Source organism: Staurois parvus, unplaced genomic scaffold (genome assembly GCF_062004578.1).
Source record: "Staurois parvus isolate SC_StPar_1 unplaced genomic scaffold, SC_StPar_1.0 ptg000689l, whole genome shotgun sequence".
NCBI classification, from domain to species: domain Eukaryota; kingdom Metazoa; phylum Chordata; class Amphibia; order Anura; family Ranidae; genus Staurois; species Staurois parvus.
This window is the reverse complement of record NW_028318485.1, coordinates 668,485-688,166: the sequence shown is the minus strand read 5'-3', so window position 1 is coordinate 688,166 and position 19,682 is coordinate 668,485. Positions and strand designations below refer to the sequence as shown.

At 47.4% G+C, this 19,682-nt stretch overlaps 25 non-coding genes across 25 annotated transcripts; all 25 read left to right on the top strand.

Moving 5' to 3' along the window:
• The first annotated feature begins 93 nt into the window (after positions 1 to 93).
• Positions 94 to 166, top strand: TRNAK-UUU (transfer RNA lysine (anticodon UUU)). Its single transcript has one exon. It is a non-coding gene; the product is annotated as a tRNA-Lys (tRNA).
• A 531-nt stretch (positions 167 to 697) lies between these two features.
• On the top strand, positions 698 to 838 carry LOC149447087 (U4 spliceosomal RNA). Its single transcript, XR_016305985.1, has one exon. It is a non-coding gene; the product is annotated as a U4 spliceosomal RNA (small nuclear RNA).
• A 633-nt stretch (positions 839 to 1,471) lies between these two features.
• Positions 1,472 to 1,544, top strand: TRNAK-UUU (transfer RNA lysine (anticodon UUU)). The gene has a single exon. It is a non-coding gene; the product is annotated as a tRNA-Lys (tRNA).
• A 531-nt stretch (positions 1,545 to 2,075) lies between these two features.
• On the top strand, positions 2,076 to 2,216 carry LOC149447085 (U4 spliceosomal RNA). The gene has a single exon (XR_016305984.1). It is a non-coding gene; the product is annotated as a U4 spliceosomal RNA (small nuclear RNA).
• A 1,231-nt stretch (positions 2,217 to 3,447) lies between these two features.
• Positions 3,448 to 3,588, top strand: LOC149447084 (U4 spliceosomal RNA). Its single transcript, XR_016305983.1, has one exon. It is a non-coding gene; the product is annotated as a U4 spliceosomal RNA (small nuclear RNA).
• Positions 3,589 to 4,221: 633 nt separating this feature from the next.
• On the top strand, positions 4,222 to 4,294 carry TRNAK-UUU (transfer RNA lysine (anticodon UUU)). Its single transcript has one exon. It is a non-coding gene; the product is annotated as a tRNA-Lys (tRNA).
• A 559-nt stretch (positions 4,295 to 4,853) lies between these two features.
• On the top strand, positions 4,854 to 4,994 carry LOC149447082 (U4 spliceosomal RNA). Its single transcript, XR_016305982.1, has one exon. It is a non-coding gene; the product is annotated as a U4 spliceosomal RNA (small nuclear RNA).
• A 633-nt stretch (positions 4,995 to 5,627) lies between these two features.
• On the top strand, positions 5,628 to 5,700 carry TRNAK-UUU (transfer RNA lysine (anticodon UUU)). The gene has a single exon. It is a non-coding gene; the product is annotated as a tRNA-Lys (tRNA).
• A 531-nt stretch (positions 5,701 to 6,231) lies between these two features.
• Positions 6,232 to 6,372, top strand: LOC149447080 (U4 spliceosomal RNA). Its single transcript, XR_016305981.1, has one exon. It is a non-coding gene; the product is annotated as a U4 spliceosomal RNA (small nuclear RNA).
• A 633-nt stretch (positions 6,373 to 7,005) lies between these two features.
• Positions 7,006 to 7,078, top strand: TRNAK-UUU (transfer RNA lysine (anticodon UUU)). Its single transcript has one exon. It is a non-coding gene; the product is annotated as a tRNA-Lys (tRNA).
• Positions 7,079 to 7,609: 531 nt separating this feature from the next.
• Positions 7,610 to 7,750, top strand: LOC149447078 (U4 spliceosomal RNA). Its single transcript, XR_016305980.1, has one exon. It is a non-coding gene; the product is annotated as a U4 spliceosomal RNA (small nuclear RNA).
• Positions 7,751 to 8,377: 627 nt separating this feature from the next.
• Positions 8,378 to 8,450, top strand: TRNAK-UUU (transfer RNA lysine (anticodon UUU)). The gene has a single exon. It is a non-coding gene; the product is annotated as a tRNA-Lys (tRNA).
• Positions 8,451 to 8,982: 532 nt separating this feature from the next.
• On the top strand, positions 8,983 to 9,123 carry LOC149447076 (U4 spliceosomal RNA). The gene has a single exon (XR_016305979.1). It is a non-coding gene; the product is annotated as a U4 spliceosomal RNA (small nuclear RNA).
• Positions 9,124 to 10,373: 1,250 nt separating this feature from the next.
• Positions 10,374 to 10,514, top strand: LOC149447075 (U4 spliceosomal RNA). The gene has a single exon (XR_016305978.1). It is a non-coding gene; the product is annotated as a U4 spliceosomal RNA (small nuclear RNA).
• Positions 10,515 to 11,147: 633 nt separating this feature from the next.
• TRNAK-UUU (transfer RNA lysine (anticodon UUU)) lies at positions 11,148 to 11,220 on the top strand. The gene has a single exon. It is a non-coding gene; the product is annotated as a tRNA-Lys (tRNA).
• A 531-nt stretch (positions 11,221 to 11,751) lies between these two features.
• LOC149447073 (U4 spliceosomal RNA) lies at positions 11,752 to 11,892 on the top strand. Its single transcript, XR_016305977.1, has one exon. It is a non-coding gene; the product is annotated as a U4 spliceosomal RNA (small nuclear RNA).
• A 627-nt stretch (positions 11,893 to 12,519) lies between these two features.
• On the top strand, positions 12,520 to 12,592 carry TRNAK-UUU (transfer RNA lysine (anticodon UUU)). The gene has a single exon. It is a non-coding gene; the product is annotated as a tRNA-Lys (tRNA).
• Positions 12,593 to 13,151: 559 nt separating this feature from the next.
• Positions 13,152 to 13,292, top strand: LOC149447071 (U4 spliceosomal RNA). Its single transcript, XR_016305976.1, has one exon. It is a non-coding gene; the product is annotated as a U4 spliceosomal RNA (small nuclear RNA).
• Positions 13,293 to 14,541: 1,249 nt separating this feature from the next.
• Positions 14,542 to 14,682, top strand: LOC149447070 (U4 spliceosomal RNA). The gene has a single exon (XR_016305974.1). It is a non-coding gene; the product is annotated as a U4 spliceosomal RNA (small nuclear RNA).
• Positions 14,683 to 15,315: 633 nt separating this feature from the next.
• TRNAK-UUU (transfer RNA lysine (anticodon UUU)) lies at positions 15,316 to 15,388 on the top strand. The gene has a single exon. It is a non-coding gene; the product is annotated as a tRNA-Lys (tRNA).
• A 531-nt stretch (positions 15,389 to 15,919) lies between these two features.
• Positions 15,920 to 16,060, top strand: LOC149447068 (U4 spliceosomal RNA). Its single transcript, XR_016305973.1, has one exon. It is a non-coding gene; the product is annotated as a U4 spliceosomal RNA (small nuclear RNA).
• A 1,258-nt stretch (positions 16,061 to 17,318) lies between these two features.
• Positions 17,319 to 17,459, top strand: LOC149447067 (U4 spliceosomal RNA). The gene has a single exon (XR_016305972.1). It is a non-coding gene; the product is annotated as a U4 spliceosomal RNA (small nuclear RNA).
• Positions 17,460 to 18,086: 627 nt separating this feature from the next.
• On the top strand, positions 18,087 to 18,159 carry TRNAK-UUU (transfer RNA lysine (anticodon UUU)). The gene has a single exon. It is a non-coding gene; the product is annotated as a tRNA-Lys (tRNA).
• Positions 18,160 to 18,710: 551 nt separating this feature from the next.
• Positions 18,711 to 18,851, top strand: LOC149447065 (U4 spliceosomal RNA). The gene has a single exon (XR_016305971.1). It is a non-coding gene; the product is annotated as a U4 spliceosomal RNA (small nuclear RNA).
• Positions 18,852 to 19,484: 633 nt separating this feature from the next.
• Positions 19,485 to 19,557, top strand: TRNAK-UUU (transfer RNA lysine (anticodon UUU)). Its single transcript has one exon. It is a non-coding gene; the product is annotated as a tRNA-Lys (tRNA).
• The last annotated feature ends 125 nt before the right edge of the window (positions 19,558 to 19,682 follow it).

Genomic DNA, 19,682 nt, shown 5'->3' with positions numbered 1-19,682 from the left:
ACATCTCCTCTTTCTTTTGGGCGCATGGTCTTTTTCTGCCATAAAAGTGAAGTTTCAAGCAGATTGGATTGTTTTGGAGGTGGAGCTTTCAGAGCCCGGATAGCTCAGTCGGTAGAGCATCAGACTTTTAATCTGAGGGTCCAGGGTTCAAGTCCCTGTTCGGGCGGTAGCTTTGTCCTTGTTGTTGAGCTGCGGATAAGGTAATCTTTATGCCCATCTGCCGGAGTGCTCACTGGCCTAGAGAGAGGAAATGTCCTAAGGGATGCAAAATTCCCCCTTTCAAGGCTCTGTGAATCTAGCCCAGAAATAAAGGTGGCTGCAGGTGTTTGCCTGAACAACTGATTCCCAACAAGCCTGGTCTACGCCAGCTTTCCTGGACTCCAGTGCAGGCTTGTTATCCACAAAGCTTTCCACCTTGGCTTTTTTTTCCCCAACAGTGCAGCCGTCGGACCATATGCATTCAGTGGCCTTTGAGAACTGCTGTGGGAGAAAGCCATTTGACATCTAGGCCCCAAAACTTGACATTCTCCTTAGTCCTTTCAAATGCAAACAATGCCAGCTTAGGCGTCTTCTCTGTCATATTAGCATGCCAAGTCCCAGAATGCTCAGCGGCCCACTGGATGACACTTTTGTGTCTCACCTCAATGTCAATACCTCCTCCAAGGATGGGCAGAAATTGGCAGACACTGATTTGGTTAGCTTTGCGCAGTGGCAGTATCATAGCCAATGAGGTCCACCTGAGGCGTGATTATTGCTAATTGAAAACTAATCCCAATACCCCGCTGTGATGACTTGAAATACAGTCAGCACTGGCAATTTTTGAGAGTCTCTCAGGAGACTGAGCAATATGTTTGAAACAGCAGAAAAGCAATGGCTTCTAAGATGCAGACTGAGATGTGTTAGAGTTGAGGAAGCGGGTCACGGGGCCGGGGACACTATAGAGATCTTTTGTGTCATCACGCAGCCTGCTGAGTAGAACAATATGTGATTGCCACGTCATGCTCGTTCCCCCCCACTTGCCTTTAATCCAGAGTGGACTCTACCTCATTCAATTTTTCCTTGCTTTTTCTCTGCTAGACCTGGCATCATGAGGCTAAAGGTGAACTTTCTTTATTTGTAACCCAGTCAATTAGGAAGAATACTGGAAGCGTGTTGGTCCAGGGTTAAGGAACCAGTTTGGCCGGTGTGTTTTTTGCAAGGCCCTTGTTTCCAGTGAAAGAGCATTGACCTATAAGTTACACTAAGCCAGAAACTTTCAGCGTTCTCCATCTCTACCAGACTGGACCCTATCTGCATGGTTGCAAGCTGTCCTAAAAAATGGAATGGGAGAGGACGATTGGCCAGCCGGAGTGAGCCAAATACTTGTGCATTCAGGCACACATCTCCTCTTTCTTTTGGGCGCATGGTCTTTTTCTGCCATAAAAGTGAAGTTTCAAGCAGATTGGACTGTTTTGGAGGTGGAGCTTTCAGAGCCCGGATAGCTCAGTCGGTAGAGCATCAGACTTTTAATCTGAGGGTCCAGGGTTCAAGTCCCTGTTCGGGCGGTAGCTTTGTCCTTGTTGTTGAGCTGCGGATAAGGTAATCTTTATGCCCATCTGCCGGAGTGCTCACTGGCCTAGAGAGAGGAAATGTCCTAAGGGATGCAAAATTCCCCCTTTCAAGGCTCTGTGAATCTAGCCCAGAAATAAAGGTGGCTGCAGGTGTTTGCCTGAACAACTGATTCCCAACAAGCCTGGTCTACGCCAGCTTTCCTGGACTCCAGTGCAGGCTTGTTATCCACAAAGCTTTCCACCTTGGCTTTTTTTTCCCCAACAGTGCAGCCGTCGGACCATATGCATTCAGTGGCCTTTGAGAACTGCTGTGGGAGAAAGCCATTTGACATCTAGGCCCCAAAACTTGACATTCTCCTTAGTCCTTTCAAATGCAAACAATGCCAGCTTAGGCGTCTTCTCTGTCATATTAGCATGCCAAGTCCCAGAATGCTCAGCGGCCCACTGGATGACACTTTTGTGTCTCACCTCAATGTCAATACCTCCTCCAAGGATGGGCAGAAATTGGCAGACACTGATTTGGTTAGCTTTGCGCAGTGGCAGTATCATAGCCAATGAGGTCCACCTGAGGCGTGATTATTGCTAATTGAAAACTAATCCCAATACCCCGCTGTGATGACTTGAAATACAGTCAGCACTGGCAATTTTTGAGAGTCTCTCAGGAGACTGAGCAATATGTTTGAAACAGCAGAAAAGCAATGGCTTCTAAGATGCAGACTGAGATGTGTTAGAGTTGAGGAAGCGGGTCACGGGGCCGGGGACACTATAGAGATCTTTTGTGTCATCACGCAGCCTGCTGAGTAGAACAATATGTGATTGCCACGTCATGCTCGTTCCCCCCCACTTGCCTTTAATCCAGAGTGGACTCTACCTCATTAAATTTTTCCTTGCTTTTTCTCTGCTAGACCTGGCATCATGAGGCTAAAGGTGAACTTTCTTTATTTGTAACCCAGTCAATTAGGAAGAATACTGGAAGCGTGTTGGTCCAGGGTTAAGGAACCAGTTTGGCCGGTGTGTTTTTTGCAAGGCCCTTGTTTCCAGTGAAAGAGCATTGACCTATAAGTTACACTAAGCCAGAAACTTTCAGCGTTCTCCATCTCTACCAGACTGGACCCTATCTGCATGGTTGCAAGCTGTCCTAAAAAATGGAATGGGAGAGGACGATTGGCCAGCCGGAGTGAGCCAAATACTTGTGCATTCAGGCACACATCTCCTCTTTCTTTTGGCCGAATGGTCTTTTTCTGCCATAAAAGTGAAGTTTCAAGCAGATTGGACTGTTTTGGAGGTTTCAGAGCCCAGATAGCTCAGTCGGTAGAACATCAGACTTTTAATCTGAGGGTCCAGGGTTCAAGTCCCTGTTCGGGCGGTAGCTTTGTCCTTGTTGTTGAGCTGCGGATAAGGTAATCTTTATGCCCATCTGCCGGAGTGCTCACTGGCCTAGAGAGAGGAAATGTCCTAAGGGATGCAAAATTCCCCCTTTCAAGGCTCTGTGAATCTAGCCCAGAAATAAAGGTGGCTGCAGGTGTTTGCCTGAACAACTGATTCCCAACAAGCCTGGTCTACGCCAGCTTTCCTGGACTCCAGTGCAGGCTTGTTATCCACAAAGCTTTCCACCTTGGCTTTTTTTTCCCCAACAGTGCAGCCGTCGGACCATATGCATTCAGTGGCCTTTGAGAACTGCTGTGGGAGAAAGCCATTTGACATCTAGGCCCCAAAACTTGACATTCTCCTTAGTCCTTTCAAATGCAAACAATGCCAGCTTAGGCGTCTTCTCTGTCATATTAGCATGCCAAGTCCCAGAATGCTCAGCGGCCCACTGGATGACACTTTTGTGTCTCACCTCAATGTCAATACCTCCTCCAAGGATGGGCAGAAATTGGCAGACACTGATTTGGTTAGCTTTGCGCAGTGGCAGTATCATAGCCAATGAGGTCCACCTGAGGCGTGATTATTGCTAATTGAAAACTAATCCCAATACCCCGCTGTGATGACTTGAAATACAGTCAGCACTGGCAATTTTTGAGAGTCTCTCAGGAGACTGAGCAATATGTTTGAAACAGCAGAAAAGCAATGGCTTCTAAGATGCAGACTGAGATGTGTTAGAGTTGAGGAAGCGGGTCACGGGGCCGGGGACACTATAGAGATCTTTTGTGTCATCACGCAGCCTGCTGAGTAGAACAATATGTGATTGCCACGTCATGCTCGTTCCCCCCCACTTGCCTTTAATCCAGAGTGGACTCTACCTCATTCAATTTTTCCTTGCTTTTTCTCTGCTAGACCTGGCATCATGAGGCTAAAGGTGAACTTTCTTTATTTGTAACCCAGTTAATTAGGAAGAATACTGGAAGCGTGTTGGTCCAGGGTTAAGGAACCAGTTTGGCCGGTGTGTTTTTTGCAAGGCCCTTGTTTCCAGTGAAAGAGCATTGACCTATAAGTTACACTAAGCCAGAAACTTTCAGCGTTCTCCATCTCTACCAGACTGGACCCTATCTGCATGGTTGCAAGCTGTCCTAAAAAATGGAATGGGAGAGGACGATTGGCCAGCCGGAGTGAGCCAAATACTTGTGCATTCAGGCACACATCTCCTCTTTCTTTTGGGCGCATGGTCTTTTTCTGCCATAAAAGTGAAGTTTCAAGCAGATTGGACTGTTTTGGAGGTGGAGCTTTCAGAGCCCGGATAGCTCAGTCGGTAGAGCATCAGACTTTTAATCTGAGGGTCCAGGGTTCAAGTCCCTGTTCGGGCGGTAGCTTTGTCCTTGTTGTTGAGCTGCGGATAAGGTAATCTTTATGCCCATCTGCCGGAGTGCTCACTGGCCTAGAGAGAGGAAATGTCCTAAGGGATGCAAAATTCCCCCTTTCAAGGCTCTGTGAATCTAGCCCAGAAATAAAGGTGGCTGCAGGTGTTTGCCTGAACAACTGATTCCCAACAAGCCTGGTCTACGCCAGCTTTCCTGGACTCCAGTTCAGGCTTGTTATCCACAAAGCTTTCAACGACGGGCCCAAAGCTTTCCACCTTGGCTTTTTTTTCCCCAACAGTGCAGCCGTCGGACCATATGCATTCAGTGGCCTTTGAGAACTGCTGTGGGAGAAAGCCATTTGACATTTGACATCTAGGCCCCAAAACTTGACATTCTCCTTAGTCCTTTCAAATGCAAACAATGCCAGCTTAGGCGTCTTCTCTGTCACATTAGCATGCCAAGTCCCAGAATGCTCAGCGGCCCACTGGATGACACTTTTGTGTCTCACCTCAATGTCAATACCTCCTCCAAGGATGGGCAGAAATTGGCAGACACTGATTTGGTTAGCTTTGCGCAGTGGCAGTATCATAGCCAATGAGGTCCACCTGAGGCGTGATTATTGCTAATTGAAAACTAATCCCAATACCCCGCTGTGATGACTTGAAATACAGTCAGCACTGGCAATTTTTGAGAGTCTCTCAGGAGACTGAGCAATATGTTTGAAACAGCAGAAAAGCAATGGCTTCTAAGATGCAGACTGAGATGTGTTAGAGTTGAGGAAGCGGGTCACGGGGCCGGGGACACTATAGAGATCTTTTGTGTCATCACGCAGCCTGCTGAGTAGAACAATATGTGATTGCCACGTCATGCTCGTTCCCCCCCACTTGCCTTTAATCCAGAGTGGACTCTACCTCATTCAATTTTTCCTTGCTTTTTCTCTGCTAGACCTGGCATCATGAGGCTAAAGGTGAACTTTCTTTATTTGTAACCCAGTCAATTAGGAAGAATACTGGAAGCGTGTTGGTCCAGGGTTAAGGAACCAGTTTGGCCGGTGTGTTTTTTGCAAGGCCCTTGTTTCCAGTGAAAGAGCATTGACCTATAAGTTACACTAAGCCAGAAACTTTCAGCGTTCTCCATCTCTACCAGACTGGACCCTATCTGCATGGTTGCAAGCTGTCCTAAAAAATGGAATGGGAGAGGACGATTGGCCAGCCGGAGTGAGCCAAATACTTGTGCATTCAGGCACACATCTCCTCTTTCTTTTGGGCGCATGGTCTTTTTCTACCATAAAAGTGAAGTTTCAAGCAGATTGGATTGTTTTGGAGGTGGAGCTTTCAGAGCCCGGATAGCTCAGTCGGTAGAGCATCAGACTTTTAATCTGAGGGTCCAGGGTTCAAGTCCCTGTTCGGGCGGTAGCTTTGTCCTTGTTGTTGAGCTGCGGATAAGGTAATCTTTATGCCCATCTGCCGGAGTGCTCACTGGCCTAGAGAGAGGAAATGTCCTAAGGGATGCAAAATTCCCCCTTTCAAGGCTCTGTGAATCTAGCCCAGAAATAAAGGTGGCTGCAGGTGTTTGCCTGAACAACTGATTCCCAACAAGCCTGGTCTACGCCAGCTTTCCTGGACTCCAGTGCAGGCTTGTTATCCACAAAGCTTTCCACCTTGGCTTTTTTTTCCCCAACAGTGCAGCCGTCGGACCATATGCATTCAGTGGCCTTTGAGAACTGCTGTGGGAGAAAGCCATTTGACATCTAGGCCCCAAAACTTGACATTCTCCTTAGTCCTTTCAAATGCAAACAATGCCAGCTTAGGCGTCTTCTCTGTCATATTAGCATGCCAAGTCCCAGAATGCTCAGCGGCCCACTGGATGACACTTTTGTGTCTCACCTCAATGTCAATACCTCCTCCAAGGATGGGCAGAAATTGGCAGACACTGATTTGGTTAGCTTTGCGCAGTGGCAGTATCATAGCCAATGAGGTCCACCTGAGGCGTGATTATTGCTAATTGAAAACTAATCCCAATACCCCGCTGTGATGACTTGAAATACAGTCAGCACTGGCAATTTTTGAGAGTCTCTCAGGAGACTGAGCAATATGTTTGAAACAGCAGAAAAGCAATGGCTTCTAAGATGCAGACTGAGATGTGTTAGAGTTGAGGAAGCGGGTCACGGGGCCGGGGACACTATAGAGATCTTTTGTGTCATCACGCAGCCTGCTGAGTAGAACAATATGTGATTGCCACGTCATGCTCGTTCCCCCCCACTTGCCTTTAATCCAGAGTGGACTCTACCTCATTCAATTTTTCCTTGCTTTTTCTCTGCTAGACCTGGCATCATGAGGCTAAAGGTGAACTTTCTTTATTTGTAACCCAGTCAATTAGGAAGAATACTGGAAGCGTGTTGGTCCAGGGTTAAGGAACCAGTTTGGCCGGTGTGTTTTTTGCAAGGCCCTTGTTTCCAGTGAAAGAGCATTGACCTATAAGTTACACTAAGCCAGAAACTTTCAGCGTTCTCCATCTCTACCAGACTGGACCCTATCTGCATGGTTGCAAGCTGTCCTAAAAAATGGAATGGGAGAGGACGATTGGCCAGCCGGAGTGAGCCAAATACTTGTGCATTCAGGCACACATCTCCTCTTTCTTTTGGGCGCATGGTCTTTTTCTGCCATAAAAGTGAAGTTTCAAGCAGATTGGACTGTTTTGGAGGTGGAGCTTTCAGAGCCCGGATAGCTCAGTCGGTAGAGCATCAGACTTTTAATCTGAGGGTCCAGGGTTCAAGTCCCTGTTCGGGCGGTAGCTTTGTCCTTGTTGTTGAGCTGCGGATAAGGTAATCTTTATGCCCATCTGCCGGAGTGCTCACTGGCCTAGAGAGAGGAAATGTCCTAAGGGATGCAAAATTCCCCCTTTCAAGGCTCTGTGAATCTAGCCCAGAAATAAAGGTGGCTGCAGGTGTTTGCCTGAACAACTGATTCCCAACAAGCCTGGTCTACGCCAGCTTTCCTGGACTCCAGTGCAGGCTTGTTATCCACAAAGCTTTCCACCTTGGCTTTTTTTTCCCCAACAGTGCAGCCGTCGGACCATATGCATTCAGTGGCCTTTGAGAACTGCTGTGGGAGAAAGCCATTTGACATCTAGGCCCCAAAACTTGACATTCTCCTTAGTCCTTTCAAATGCAAACAATGCCAGCTTAGGCGTCTTCTCTGTCATATTAGCATGCCAAGTCCCAGAATGCTCAGCGGCCCACTGGATGACACTTTTGTGTCTCACCTCAATGTCAATACCTCCTCCAAGGATGGGCAGAAATTGGCAGACACTGATTTGGTTAGCTTTGCGCAGTGGCAGTATCATAGCCAATGAGGTCCACCTGAGGCGTGATTATTGCTAATTGAAAACTAATCCCAATACCCCGCTGTGATGACTTGAAATACAGTCAGCACTGGCAATTTTTGAGAGTCTCTCAGGAGACTGAGCAATATGTTTGAAACAGCAGAAAAGCAATGGCTTCTAAGATGCAGACTGAGATGTGTTAGAGTTGAGGAAGCGGGTCACGGGGCCGGGGACACTATAGAGATCTTTTGTGTCATCACGCAGCCTGCTGAGTAGAACAATATGTGATTGCCACGTCATGCTCGTTCTCCCCCACTTGCCTTTAATCCAGAGTGGACTCTACCTCATTAAATTTTTCCTTGCTTTTTCTCTGCTAGACCTGGCATCATGAGGCTAAAGGTGAACTTTCTTTATTTGTAACCCAGTCAATTAGGAAGAATACTGGAAGCGTGTTGGTCCAGGGTTAAGGAACCAGTTTGGCCGGTGTGTTTTTTGCAAGGCCCTTGTTTCCAGTGAAAGAGCATTGACCTATAAGTTACACTAAGCCAGAAACTTTCAGCGTTCTCCATCTCTACCAGACTGGACCCTATCTGCATGGTTGCAAGCTGTCCTAAAAAATGGAATGGGAGAGGACGATTGGCCAGCCGGAGTGAGCCAAATACTTGTGCATTCAGGCACACATCTCCTCTTTCTTTTGGCCGAATGGTCTTTTTCTGCCATAAAAGTGAAGTTTCAAGCAGATTGGACTGTTTTGGAGGTTTCAGAGCCCGGATAGCTCAGTCGGTAGAGCATCAGACTTTTAATCTGAGGGTCCAGGGTTCAAGTCCCTGTTCGGGCGGTAGCTTTGTCCTTGTTGTTGAGCTGCGGATAAGGTAATCTTTATGCCCATCTGCCGGAGTGCTCACTGGCCTAGAGAGAGGAAATGTCCTAAGGGATGCAAAATTCCCCCTTTCAAGGCTCTGTGAATCTAGCCCAGAAATAAAGGTGGCTGCAGGTGTTTGCCTGAACAACTGATTCCCAACAAGCCTGGTCTACGCCAGCTTTCCTGGACTCCAGTGCAGGCTTGTTATCCACAAAGCTTTCCACCTTGGCTTTTTTTTTCCCCAACAGTGCAGCCGTCGGACCATATGCATTCAGTGGCCTTTGAGAACTGCTGTGGGAGAAAGCCATTTGACATCTAGGCCCCAAAACTTGACATTCTCCTTAGTCCTTTCAAATGCAAACAATGCCAGCTTAGGCGTCTTCTCTGTCATATTAGCATGCCAAGTCCCAGAATGCTCAGCGGCCCACTGGATGACACTTTTGTGTCTCACCTCAATGTCAATACCTCCTCCAAGGATGGGCAGAAATTGGCAGACACTGATTTGGTTAGCTTTGCGCAGTGGCAGTATCATAGCCAATGAGGTCCACCTGAGGCGTGATTATTGCTAATTGAAAACTAATCCCAATACCCCGCTGTGATGACTTGAAATACAGTCAGCACTGGCAATTTTTGAGAGTCTCTCAGGAGACTGAGCAATATGTTTGAAACAGCAGAAAAGCAATGGCTTCTAAGATGCAGACTGAGATGTGTTAGAGTTGAGGAAGCGGGTCACGGGGCCGGGGACACTATAGAGATCTTTTGTGTCATCACGCAGCCTGCTGAGTAGAACAATATGTGATTGCCACGTCATGCTCGTTCCCCCCCACTTGCCTTTAATCCAGAGTGGACTCTACCTCATTAAATTTTTCCTTGCTTTTTCTCTGCTAGACCTGGCATCATGAGGCTAAAGGTGAACTTTCTTTATTTGTAACCCAGTTAATTAGGAAGAATACTGGAAGCGTGTTGGTCCAGGGTTAAGGAACCAGTTTGGCCGGTGTGTTTTTTGCAAGGCCCTTGTTTCCAGTGAAAGAGCATTGACCTATAAGTTACACTAAGCCAGAAACTTTCAGCGTTCTCCATCTCTACCAGACTGGACCCTATCTGCATGGTTGCAAGCTGTCCTAAAAAATGGAATGGGAGAGGACGATTGGCCAGCCGGAGTGAGCCAAATACTTGTGCATTCAGGCACACATCTCCTCTTTCTTTTGGGCGCATGGTCTTTTTCTGCCATAAAAGTGAAGTTTCAAGCAGATTGGACTGTTTTGGAGGTGGAGCTTTCAGAGCCCGGATAGCTCAGTCGGTAGAGCATCAGACTTTTAATCTGAGGGTTCAAGTCCCTGTTCGGGCGGTAGCTTTGTCCTTGTTGTTGAGCTGCGGATAAGGTAATCTTTATGCCCATCTGCCGGAGTGCTCACTGGCCTAGAGAGAGGAAATGTCCTAAGGGATGCAAAATTCCCCCTTTCAAGGCTCTGTGAATCTAGCCCAGAAATAAAGGTGGCTGCAGGTGTTTGCCTGAACAACTGATTCCCAACAAGCCTGGTCTACGCCAGCTTTCCTGGACTCCAGTTCAGGCTTGTTATCCACAAAGCTTTCAACGACGGGCCCAAAGCTTTCCACCTTGGCTTTTTTTTCCCCAACAGTGCAGCCGTCGGACCATATGCATTCAGTGGCCTTTGAGAACTGCTGTGGGAGAAAGCCATTTGACATCTAGGCCCAAAACTTGACATTCTCCTTAGTCCTTTCAAATGCAAACAATGCCAGCTTAGGCGTCTTCTCTGTCACATTAGCATGCCAAGTCCCAGAATGCTCAGCGGCCCACTGGATGACACTTTTGTGTCTCACCTCAATGTCAATACCTCCTCCAAGGATGGGCAGAAATTGGCAGACACTGATTTGGTTAGCTTTGCGCAGTGGCAGTATCATAGCCAATGAGGTCCACCTGAGGCGTGATTATTGCTAATTGAAAACTAATCCCAATACCCCGCTGTGATGACTTGAAATACAGTCAGCACTGGCAATTTTTGAGAGTCTCTCAGGAGACTGAGCAATATGTTTGAAACAGCAGAAAAGCAATGGCTTCTAAGATGCAGACTGAGATGTGTTAGAGTTGAGGAAGCGGGTCACGGGGCCGGGGACACTATAGAGATCTTTTGTGTCATCACGCAGCCTGCTGAGTAGAACAATATGTGATTGCCACGTCATGCTCGTTCCCCCCCACTTGCCTTTAATCCAGAGTGGACTCTACCTCATTAAATTTTTCCTTGCTTTTTCTCTGCTAGACCTGGCATCATGAGGCTAAAGGTGAACTTTCTTTATTTGTAACCCAGTCAATTAGGAAGAATACTGGAAGCGTGTTGGTCCAGGGTTAAGGAACCAGTTTGGCCGGTGTGTTTTTTGCAAGGCCCTTGTTTCCAGTGAAAGAGCATTGACCTATAAGTTACACTAAGCCAGAAACTTTCAGCGTTCTCCATCTCTACCAGACTGGACCCTATCTGCATGGTTGCAAGCTGTCCTAAAAAATGGAATGGGAGAGGACGATTGGCCAGCCGGAGTGAGCCAAATACTTGTGCATTCAGGCACACATCTCCTCTTTCTTTTGGGCGCATGGTCTTTTTCTGCCATAAAAGTGAAGTTTCAAGCAGATTGGACTGTTTTGGAGGTGGAGCTTTCAGAGCCCGGATAGCTCAGTCGGTAGAGCATCAGACTTTTAATCTGAGGGTCCAGGGTTCAAGTCCCTGTTCGGGCGGTAGCTTTGTCCTTGTTGTTGAGCTGCGGATAAGGTAATCTTTATGCCCATCTGCCGGAGTGCTCACTGGCCTAGAGAGAGGAAATGTCCTAAGGGATGCAAAATTCCCCCTTTCAAGGCTCTGTGAATCTAGCCCAGAAATAAAGGTGGCTGCAGGTGTTTGCCTGAACAACTGATTCCCAACAAGCCTGGTCTACGCCAGCTTTCCTGGACTCCAGTGCAGGCTTGTTATCCACAAAGCTTTCCACCTTGGCTTTTTTTTCCCCAACAGTGCAGCCGTCGGACCATATGCATTCAGTGGCCTTTGAGAACTGCTGTGGGAGAAAGCCATTTGACATCTAGGCCCCAAAACTTGACATTCTCCTTAGTCCTTTCAAATGCAAACAATGCCAGCTTAGGCGTCTTCTCTGTCACATTAGCATGCCAAGTCCCAGAATGCTCAGCGGCCCACTGGATGACACTTTTGTGTCTCACCTCAATGTCAATACCTCCTCCAAGGATGGGCAGAAATTGGCAGACACTGATTTGGTTAGCTTTGCGCAGTGGCAGTATCATAGCCAATGAGGTCCACCTGAGGCGTGATTATTGCTAATTGAAAACTAATCCCAATACCCCGCTGTGATGACTTGAAATACAGTCAGCACTGGCAATTTTTGAGAGTCTCTCAGGAGACTGAGCAATATGTTTGAAACAGCAGAAAAGCAATGGCTTCTAAGATGCAGACTGAGATGTGTTAGAATTGAGGAAGCGGGTCACGGGGCCGGGGACACTATAGAGATCTTTTGTGTCATCACGCAGCCTGCTGAGTAGAACAATATGTGATTGCCACGTCATGCTCGTTCCCCCCCACTTGCCTTTAATCCAGAGTGGACTCTACCTCATTAAATTTTTCCTTGCTTTTTCTCTGCTAGACCTGGCATCATGAGGCTAAAGGTGAACTTTCTTTATTTGTAACCCAGTCAATTAGGAAGAATACTGGAAGCGTGTTGGTCCAGGGTTAAGGAACCAGTTTGGCCGGTGTGTTTTTTGCAAGGCCCTTGTTTCCAGTGAAAGAGCATTGACCTATAAGTTACACTAAGCCAGAAACTTTCAGCGTTCTCCATCTCTACCAGACTGGACCCTATCTGCATGGTTGCAAGCTGTCCTAAAAAATGGAATGGGAGAGGACGATTGGCCAGCCGGAGTGAGCCAAATACTTGTGCATTCAGGCACACATCTCCTCTTTCTTTTGGCCGAATGGTCTTTTTCTGCCATAAAAGTGAAGTTTCAAGCAGATTGGACTGTTTTGGAGGTTTCAGAGCCCGGATAGCTCAGTCGGTAGAGCATCAGACTTTTAATCTGAGGGTCCAGGGTTCAAGTCCCTGTTCGGGCGGTAGCTTTGTCCTTGTTGTTGAGCTGCGGATAAGGTAATCTTTATGCCCATCTGCCGGAGTGCTCACTGGCCTAGAGAGAGGAAATGTCCTAAGGGATGCAAAATTCCCCCTTTCAAGGCTCTGTGAATCTAGCCCAGAAATAAAGGTGGCTGCAGGTGTTTGCCTGAACAACTGATTCCCAACAAGCCTGGTCTACGCCAGCTTTCCTGGACTCCAGTTCAGGCTTGTTATCCACAAAGCTTTCAACGACGGGCCCAAAGCTTTCCACCTTGGCTTTTTTTTCCCCAACAGTGCAGCCGTCGGACCATATGCATTCAGTGGCCTTTGAGAACTGCTGTGGGAGAAAGCCATTTGACATTTGACATCTAGGCCCCAAAACTTGACATTCTCCTTAGTCCTTTCAAATGCAAACAATGCCAGCTTAGGCGTCTTCTCTGTCACATTAGCATGCCAAGTCCCAGAATGCTCAGCGGCCCACTGGATGACACTTTTGTGTGTCACCTCAATGTCAATACCTCCTCCAAGGATGGGCAGAAATTGGCAGACACTGATTTGGTTAGCTTTGCGCAGTGGCAGTATCATAGCCAATGAGGTCCACCTGAGGCGTGATTATTGCTAATTGAAAACTAATCCCAATACCCCGCTGTGATGACTTGAAATACAGTCAGCACTGGCAATTTTTGAGAGTCTCTCAGGAGACTGAGCAATATGTTTGAAACAGCAGAAAAGCAATGGCTTCTAAGATGCAGACTGAGATGTGTTAGAGTTGAGGAAGCGGGTCACGGGGCCGGGGACACTATAGAGATCTTTTGTGTCATCACGCAGCCTGCTGAGTAGAACAATATGTGATTGCCACGTCATGCTCGTTCCCCCCCACTTGCCTTTAATCCAGAGTGGACTCTACCTCATTAAATTTTTCCTTGCTTTTTCTCTGCTAGACCTGGCATCATGAGGCTAAAGGTGAACTTTCTTTATTTGTAACCCAGTCAATTAGGAAGAATACTGGAAGCGTGTTGGTCCAGGGTTAAGGAACCAGTTTGGCCGGTGTGTTTTTTGCAAGGCCCTTGTTTCCAGTGAAAGAGCATTGACCTATAAGTTACACTAAGCCAGAAACTTTCAGCGTTCTCCATCTCTACCAGACTGGACCCTATCTGCATGGTTGCAAGCTGTCCTAAAAAATGGAATGGGAGAGGACGATTGGCCAGCCGGAGTGAGCCAAATACTTGTGCATTCAGGCACACATCTCCTCTTTCTTTTGGGCGCATGGTCTTTTTCTGCCATAAAAGTGAAGTTTCAAGCAGATTGGACTGTTTTGGAGGAGGAGCTTTCAGAGCCCGGATAGCTCAGTCGGTAGAGCATCAGACTTTTAATCTGAGGTTCAAGTCACTGTTCGGGCGATAGCTTTGTCCTTGTTGTTGAGCTGTGGATAAGGTAATCTTTATGACCATCTGCCGGAGTGCTCACTGGCCTAGAGAGAGGAAATGTCCTAAGGGATGCAAAATTCCCCCTTTCAAGGCTCTGTGAATCTAGCCCAGAAATAAAGGTGGCTGCAGGTGTTTGCCTGAACAACTGATTCCCAACAAGCCTGGTCTACGCCAGCTTTCCTGGACTCCAGTTCAGGCTTGTTATCCACAAAGCTTTCAACGACGGGCCCAAAGCTTTCCACCTTGGCTTTTTTTTCCCCAACAGTGCAGCCGTCGGACCATATGCATTCAGTGGCCTTTGAGAACTGCTGTGGGAGAAAGCCATTTGACATCTAGGCCCAAAACTTGACATTCTCCTTAGTCCTTTCAAATGCAAACAATGCCAGCTTAGGCGTCTTCTCTGTCACATTAGCATGCCAAGTCCCAGAATGCTCAGCGGCCCACTGGATGACACTTTTGTGTCTCACCTCAATGTCAATACCTCTTCCAAGGATGGGCAGAAATTGGCAGACACTGATTTGGTTAGCTTTGCGCAGTGGCAGTATCATAGCCAATGAGGTCCACCTGAGGCGTGATTATTGCTAATTGAAAACTAATCCCAATACCCCGCTGTGATGACTTGAAATACAGTCAGCACTGGCAATTTTTGAGAGTCTCTCAGGAGACTGAGCAATATGTTTGAAACAGCAGAAAAGCAATGGCTTCTAAGATGCAGACTGAGATGTGTTAGAGTTGAGGAAGCGGGTCACGGGGCCGGGGACACTATAGAGATCTTTTGTGTCATCACGCAGCCTGCTGAGTAGAACAATATGTGATTGCCACGTCATGCTCGTTCCCCCCCACTTGCCTTTAATCCAGAGTGGACTCTACCTCATTAAATTTTTCCTTGCTTTTTCTCTGCTAGACCTGGCATCATGAGGCTAAAGGTGAACTTTCTTTATTTGTAACCCAGTCAATTAGGAAGAATACTGGAAGCGTGTTGGTCCAGGGTTAAGGAACCAGTTTGGCCGGTGTGTTTTTTGCAAGGCCCTTGTTTCCAGTGAAAGAGCATTGACCTATAAGTTACACTAAGCCAGAAACTTTCAGCGTTCTCCATCTCTACCAGACTGGACCCTATCTGCATGGTTGCAAGCTGTCCTAAAAAATGGAATGGGAGAGGACGATTGGCCAGCCGGAGTGAGCCAAATACTTGTGCATTCAGGCACACATCTCCTCTTTCTTTTGGGCGCATGGTCTTTTTCTGCCATAAAAGTGAAGTTTCAAGCAGATTGGACTGTTTTGGAGGTGGAGCTTTCAGAGCCCGGATAGCTCAGTCGGTAGAGCATCAGACTTTTAATCTGAGGGTCCAGGGTTCAAGTCCCTGTTCGGGCGGTAGCTTTGTCCTTGTTGTTGAGCTGCGGATAAGGTAATCTTTATGCCCATCTGCCGGAGTGCTCACTGGCCTAGAGAGAGGAAATGTCCTAAGGGATGCAAAATTCCCCCTTTCAAGGCTCTGTGAATCTAGCCCAGAAATAAAGGTGGCTGCAGGTGTTTGCCTGAACAACTGATTCCCAACAAGCCTGGTCTACGCCAGCTTTCCTGGACTCCAGTGCAGGCTTGTTATCCACAAAGCTTTCCACCTTGGCTTTTTTTTCCCCAACAGTGCAGCCGTCGGACCATATGCATTCAGTGGCCTTTGAGAACTGCTGTGGGAGAAAGCCATTTGACATCTAGGCCCCAAAACTTGACATTCTCCTTAGTCCTTTCAAATGCAAACAATGCCAGCTTAGGCGTCTTCTCTGTCATATTAGCATGCCAAGTCCCAGAATGCTCAGCGGCCCACTGGATGACACTTTTGTGTCTCACCTCAATGTCAATACCTCCTCCAAGGATGGGCAGAAATTGGCAGACACTGATTTGGTTAGCTTTGCGCAGTGGCAGTATCATAGCCAATGAGGTCCACCTGAGGCGTGATTATTGCTAATTGAAAACTAATCCCAATACCCCGCTGTGATGACTTGAAATACAGTCAGCACTGGCAATTTTTGAGAGTCTCTCAGGAGACTGAGCAATATGTTTGAAACAGCAGAAAAGCAATGGCTTCTAAGATGCAGACTGAGATGTGTTAGAGTTGAGGAAGCGGGTCACGGGGCCGGGGACACTATAGAGATCTTTTGTGTCATCACGCAGCCTGCTGAGTAGAACAATATGTGATTGCCACGTCATGCTCGTTCCCCCCCACTTGCCTTTAATCCAGAGTGGACTCTACCTCATTAAATTTTTCCTTGCTTTTTCTCTGCTAGACCTGGCATCATGAGGCTAAAGGTGAACTTTCTTTATTTGTAACCCAGTCAATTAGGAAGAATACTGGAAGCGTGTTGGTCCAGGGTTAAGGAACCAGTTTGGCCGGTGTGTTTTTTGCAAGGCCCTTGTTTCCAGTGAAAGAGCATTGACCTATAAGTTACACTAAGCCAGAAACTTTCAGCGTTCTCCATCTCTACCAGACTGGACCCTATCTGCATGGTTGCAAGCTGTCCTAAAAAATGGAATGGGAGAGGACGATTGGCCAGCCGGAGTGAGCCAAATACTTGTGCATTCAGGCACACATCTCCTCTTTCTTTTGGGCGCATGGTCTTTTTCTGCCATAAAAGTGAAGTTTCAAGCAGATTGGACTGTTTTGGAGGTGGAGCTTTCAGAGCCCGGATAGCTCAGTCGGTAGAGCATCAGACTTTTAATCTGAGGGTCCAGGATTCAAGTCCCTGTTTGGGCGGTAGCTTTGTCCTTGTTGTTGAGCTGCGGATAAGGTAATCTTTATGCCCATCTGCCGGAGTGCTCACTGGCCTAGAGAGAGGAATTGTCCTAAGGGATGCAAAATTCCCCCTTTCAAGGCTCTGTGAATCTAGCCCAGAAATAAAGGTGGCTGCAGGTGTTTGCCTGAACAACTGATTCCCAACAAGCCTGGTCTACGCCAGCTTTCCTGGACTCCAGTTCAGGCTTGTTATCCACAAAGCTTTCAACGACGGGCCCAAAGCTTTCCACCTTGGCTTTTTTTTCCCCAACAGTGCAGCCGTCGGACCATATGCATTCAGTGGCCTTTGAGAACTGCTGTGGGAGAAAGCCATTTGACATCTAGGCCCCAAAACTTGACATTCTCCTTAGTCCTTTCAAATGCAAACAATGCCAGCTTAGGCGTCTTCTCTGTCACATTAGCATGCCAAGTCCCAGAATGCTCAGCGGCCCACTGGATGACACTTTTGTGTCTCACCTCAATGTCAATACCTCCTCCAAGGATGGGCAGAAATTGGCAGACACTGATTTGGTTAGCTTTGCGCAGTGGCAGTATCATAGCCAATGAGGTCCACCTGAGGCGTGATTATTGCTAATTGAAAACTAATCCCAATACCCCGCTGTGATGACTTGAAATACAGTCAGCACTGGCAATTTTTGAGAGTCTCTCAGGAGACTGAGCAATATGTTTGAAACAGCAGAAAAGCAATGGCTTCTAAGATGCAGACTGAGATGTGTTAGAGTTGAGGAAGCGGGTCACGGGGCCGGGGACACTATAGAGATCTTTTGTGTCATCACGCAGCCTGCTGAGTAGAACAATATGTGATTGCCACGTCATGCTCGTTCCCCCCCACTTGCCTTTAATCCAGAGTGGACTCTACCTCATTCAATTTTTCCTTGCTTTTTCTCTGCTAGACCTGGCATCATGAGGCAAAAGGTGAACTTTCTTTATTTGTAACCCAGTCAATTAGGAAGAATACTGGAAGCGTGTTGGTCCAGGGTTAAGGAACCAGTTTGGCCGGTGTGTTTTTTGCAAGGCCCTTGTTTCCAGTGAAAGAGCATTGACCTATAAGTTACACTAAGCCAGAAACTTTCAGCGTTCTCCATCTCTACCAGACTGGACCCTATCTGCATGGTTGCAAGCTGTCCTAAAAAATGGAATGGGAGAGGACGATTGGCCAGCCGGAGTGAGCCAAATACTTGTGCATTCAGGCACACATCTCCTCTTTCTTTTGGCCGAATGGTCTTTTTCTGCCTTAAAAGTGAAGTTTCAAGCAGATTGAACTGTCTTGGAGGTTTCAGAGCCCGGATAGCTCAGTCGGTAGAGCATCAGACTTTTAATCTGAGGGTCCAGGGTTCAAGTCCCTGTTCGGGCGGTAGCTTTGTCCTTGTTGTTGAGCTGCGGATAAGGTAATCTTTATGCCCATCTGCCGGAGTGCTCACAGGCCTAGAGAGAGGAAATGTCCTAAGGGATGCAAAATTCCCCCTTTCAAGGCTCTGTGAATCTAGCCCAGAAATAAAGGTGGCTGCAGGTGTTTGCCTGAACAACTGATTCCCAACAAGCCTGGTCTACGCCAGCTTTCCTGGACTCCAGTTCAGGCTTGTTATCCACAAAGCTTTCAACGACGGGCCCAAAGCTTTCCACCTTGGCTTTTTTTTCCCCAACAGTGCAGCCGTCGGACCATATGCATTCAGTGGCCTTTGAGAACTGCTGTGGGAGAAAGCCATTTGACATCTAGGCCCAAAACTTGACATTCTCCTTAGTCCTTTCAAATGCAAACAATGCCAGCTTAGGCGTCTTCTCTGTCACATTAGCATGCCAAGTCCCAGAATGCTCAGCGGCCCACTGGATGACACTTTTGTGTCTCACCTCAATGTCAATACCTCCTCCAAGGATGGGCAGAAATTGGCAGACACTGATTTGGTTAGCTTTGCGCAGTGGCAGTATCATAGCCAATGAGGTCCACCTGAGGCGTGATTATTGCTAATTGAAAACTAATCCCAATACCCCGCTGTGATGACTTGAAATACAGTCAGCACTGGCAATTTTTGAGAGTCTCTCAGGAGACTGAGCAATATGTTTGAAACAGCAGAAAAGCAATGGCTTCTAAGATGCAGACTGAGATGTGTTAGAGTTGAGGAAGCGGGTCACGGGGCCGGGGACACTATAGAGATCTTTTGTGTCATCACGCAGCCTGCTGAGTAGAACAATATGTGATTGCCACGTCATGCTCGTTCCCCCCCACTTGCCTTTAATCCAGAGTGGACTCTACCTCATTCAATTTTTCCTTGCTTTTTCTCTGCTAGACCTGGCATCATGAGGCTAAAGGTGAACTTTCTTTATCTGTAACCCAGTAAATTAGGAAGAATACTGGATGCGTGTTGGTCCAGGGTTAAGGAACCAGTTTGGCCGGTGTGTTTTTTGCAAGGCCCTTGTTTCCAGTGAAAGAGCATTGACCTATAAGTTACACTAAGCCAGAAACTTTCAGCGTTCTCCATCTCTACCAGACTGGACCCTATCTGCATGGTTGCAAGCTGTCCTAAAAAATGGAATGGGAGAGGACGATTGGCCAGCCGGAGTGAGCCAAATACTTGTTCATTCAGGCACACATCTCCTCTTTCTTTTGGGCGCATGGTCTTTTTCTGCCATAAAAGTGAAGTTTCAAGCAGATTGGACTGTTTTGGAGGTGGAGCTTTCAGAGCCCGGATAGCTCAGTCGGTAGAGCATCAGACTTTTAATCTGAGGGTCCAGGGTTCAAGTCCCTGTTCGGGCGGTAGCTTTGTCCTTGTTGTTGAGCTGCGGATAAGGTAATCTTTATGCCCATCTGCCGGAGTGCTCACTGGCCTAGAGAGAGGAAATGTCCTAAGGGATGCAAAATTCCCCCTTTCAAGGCTCTGT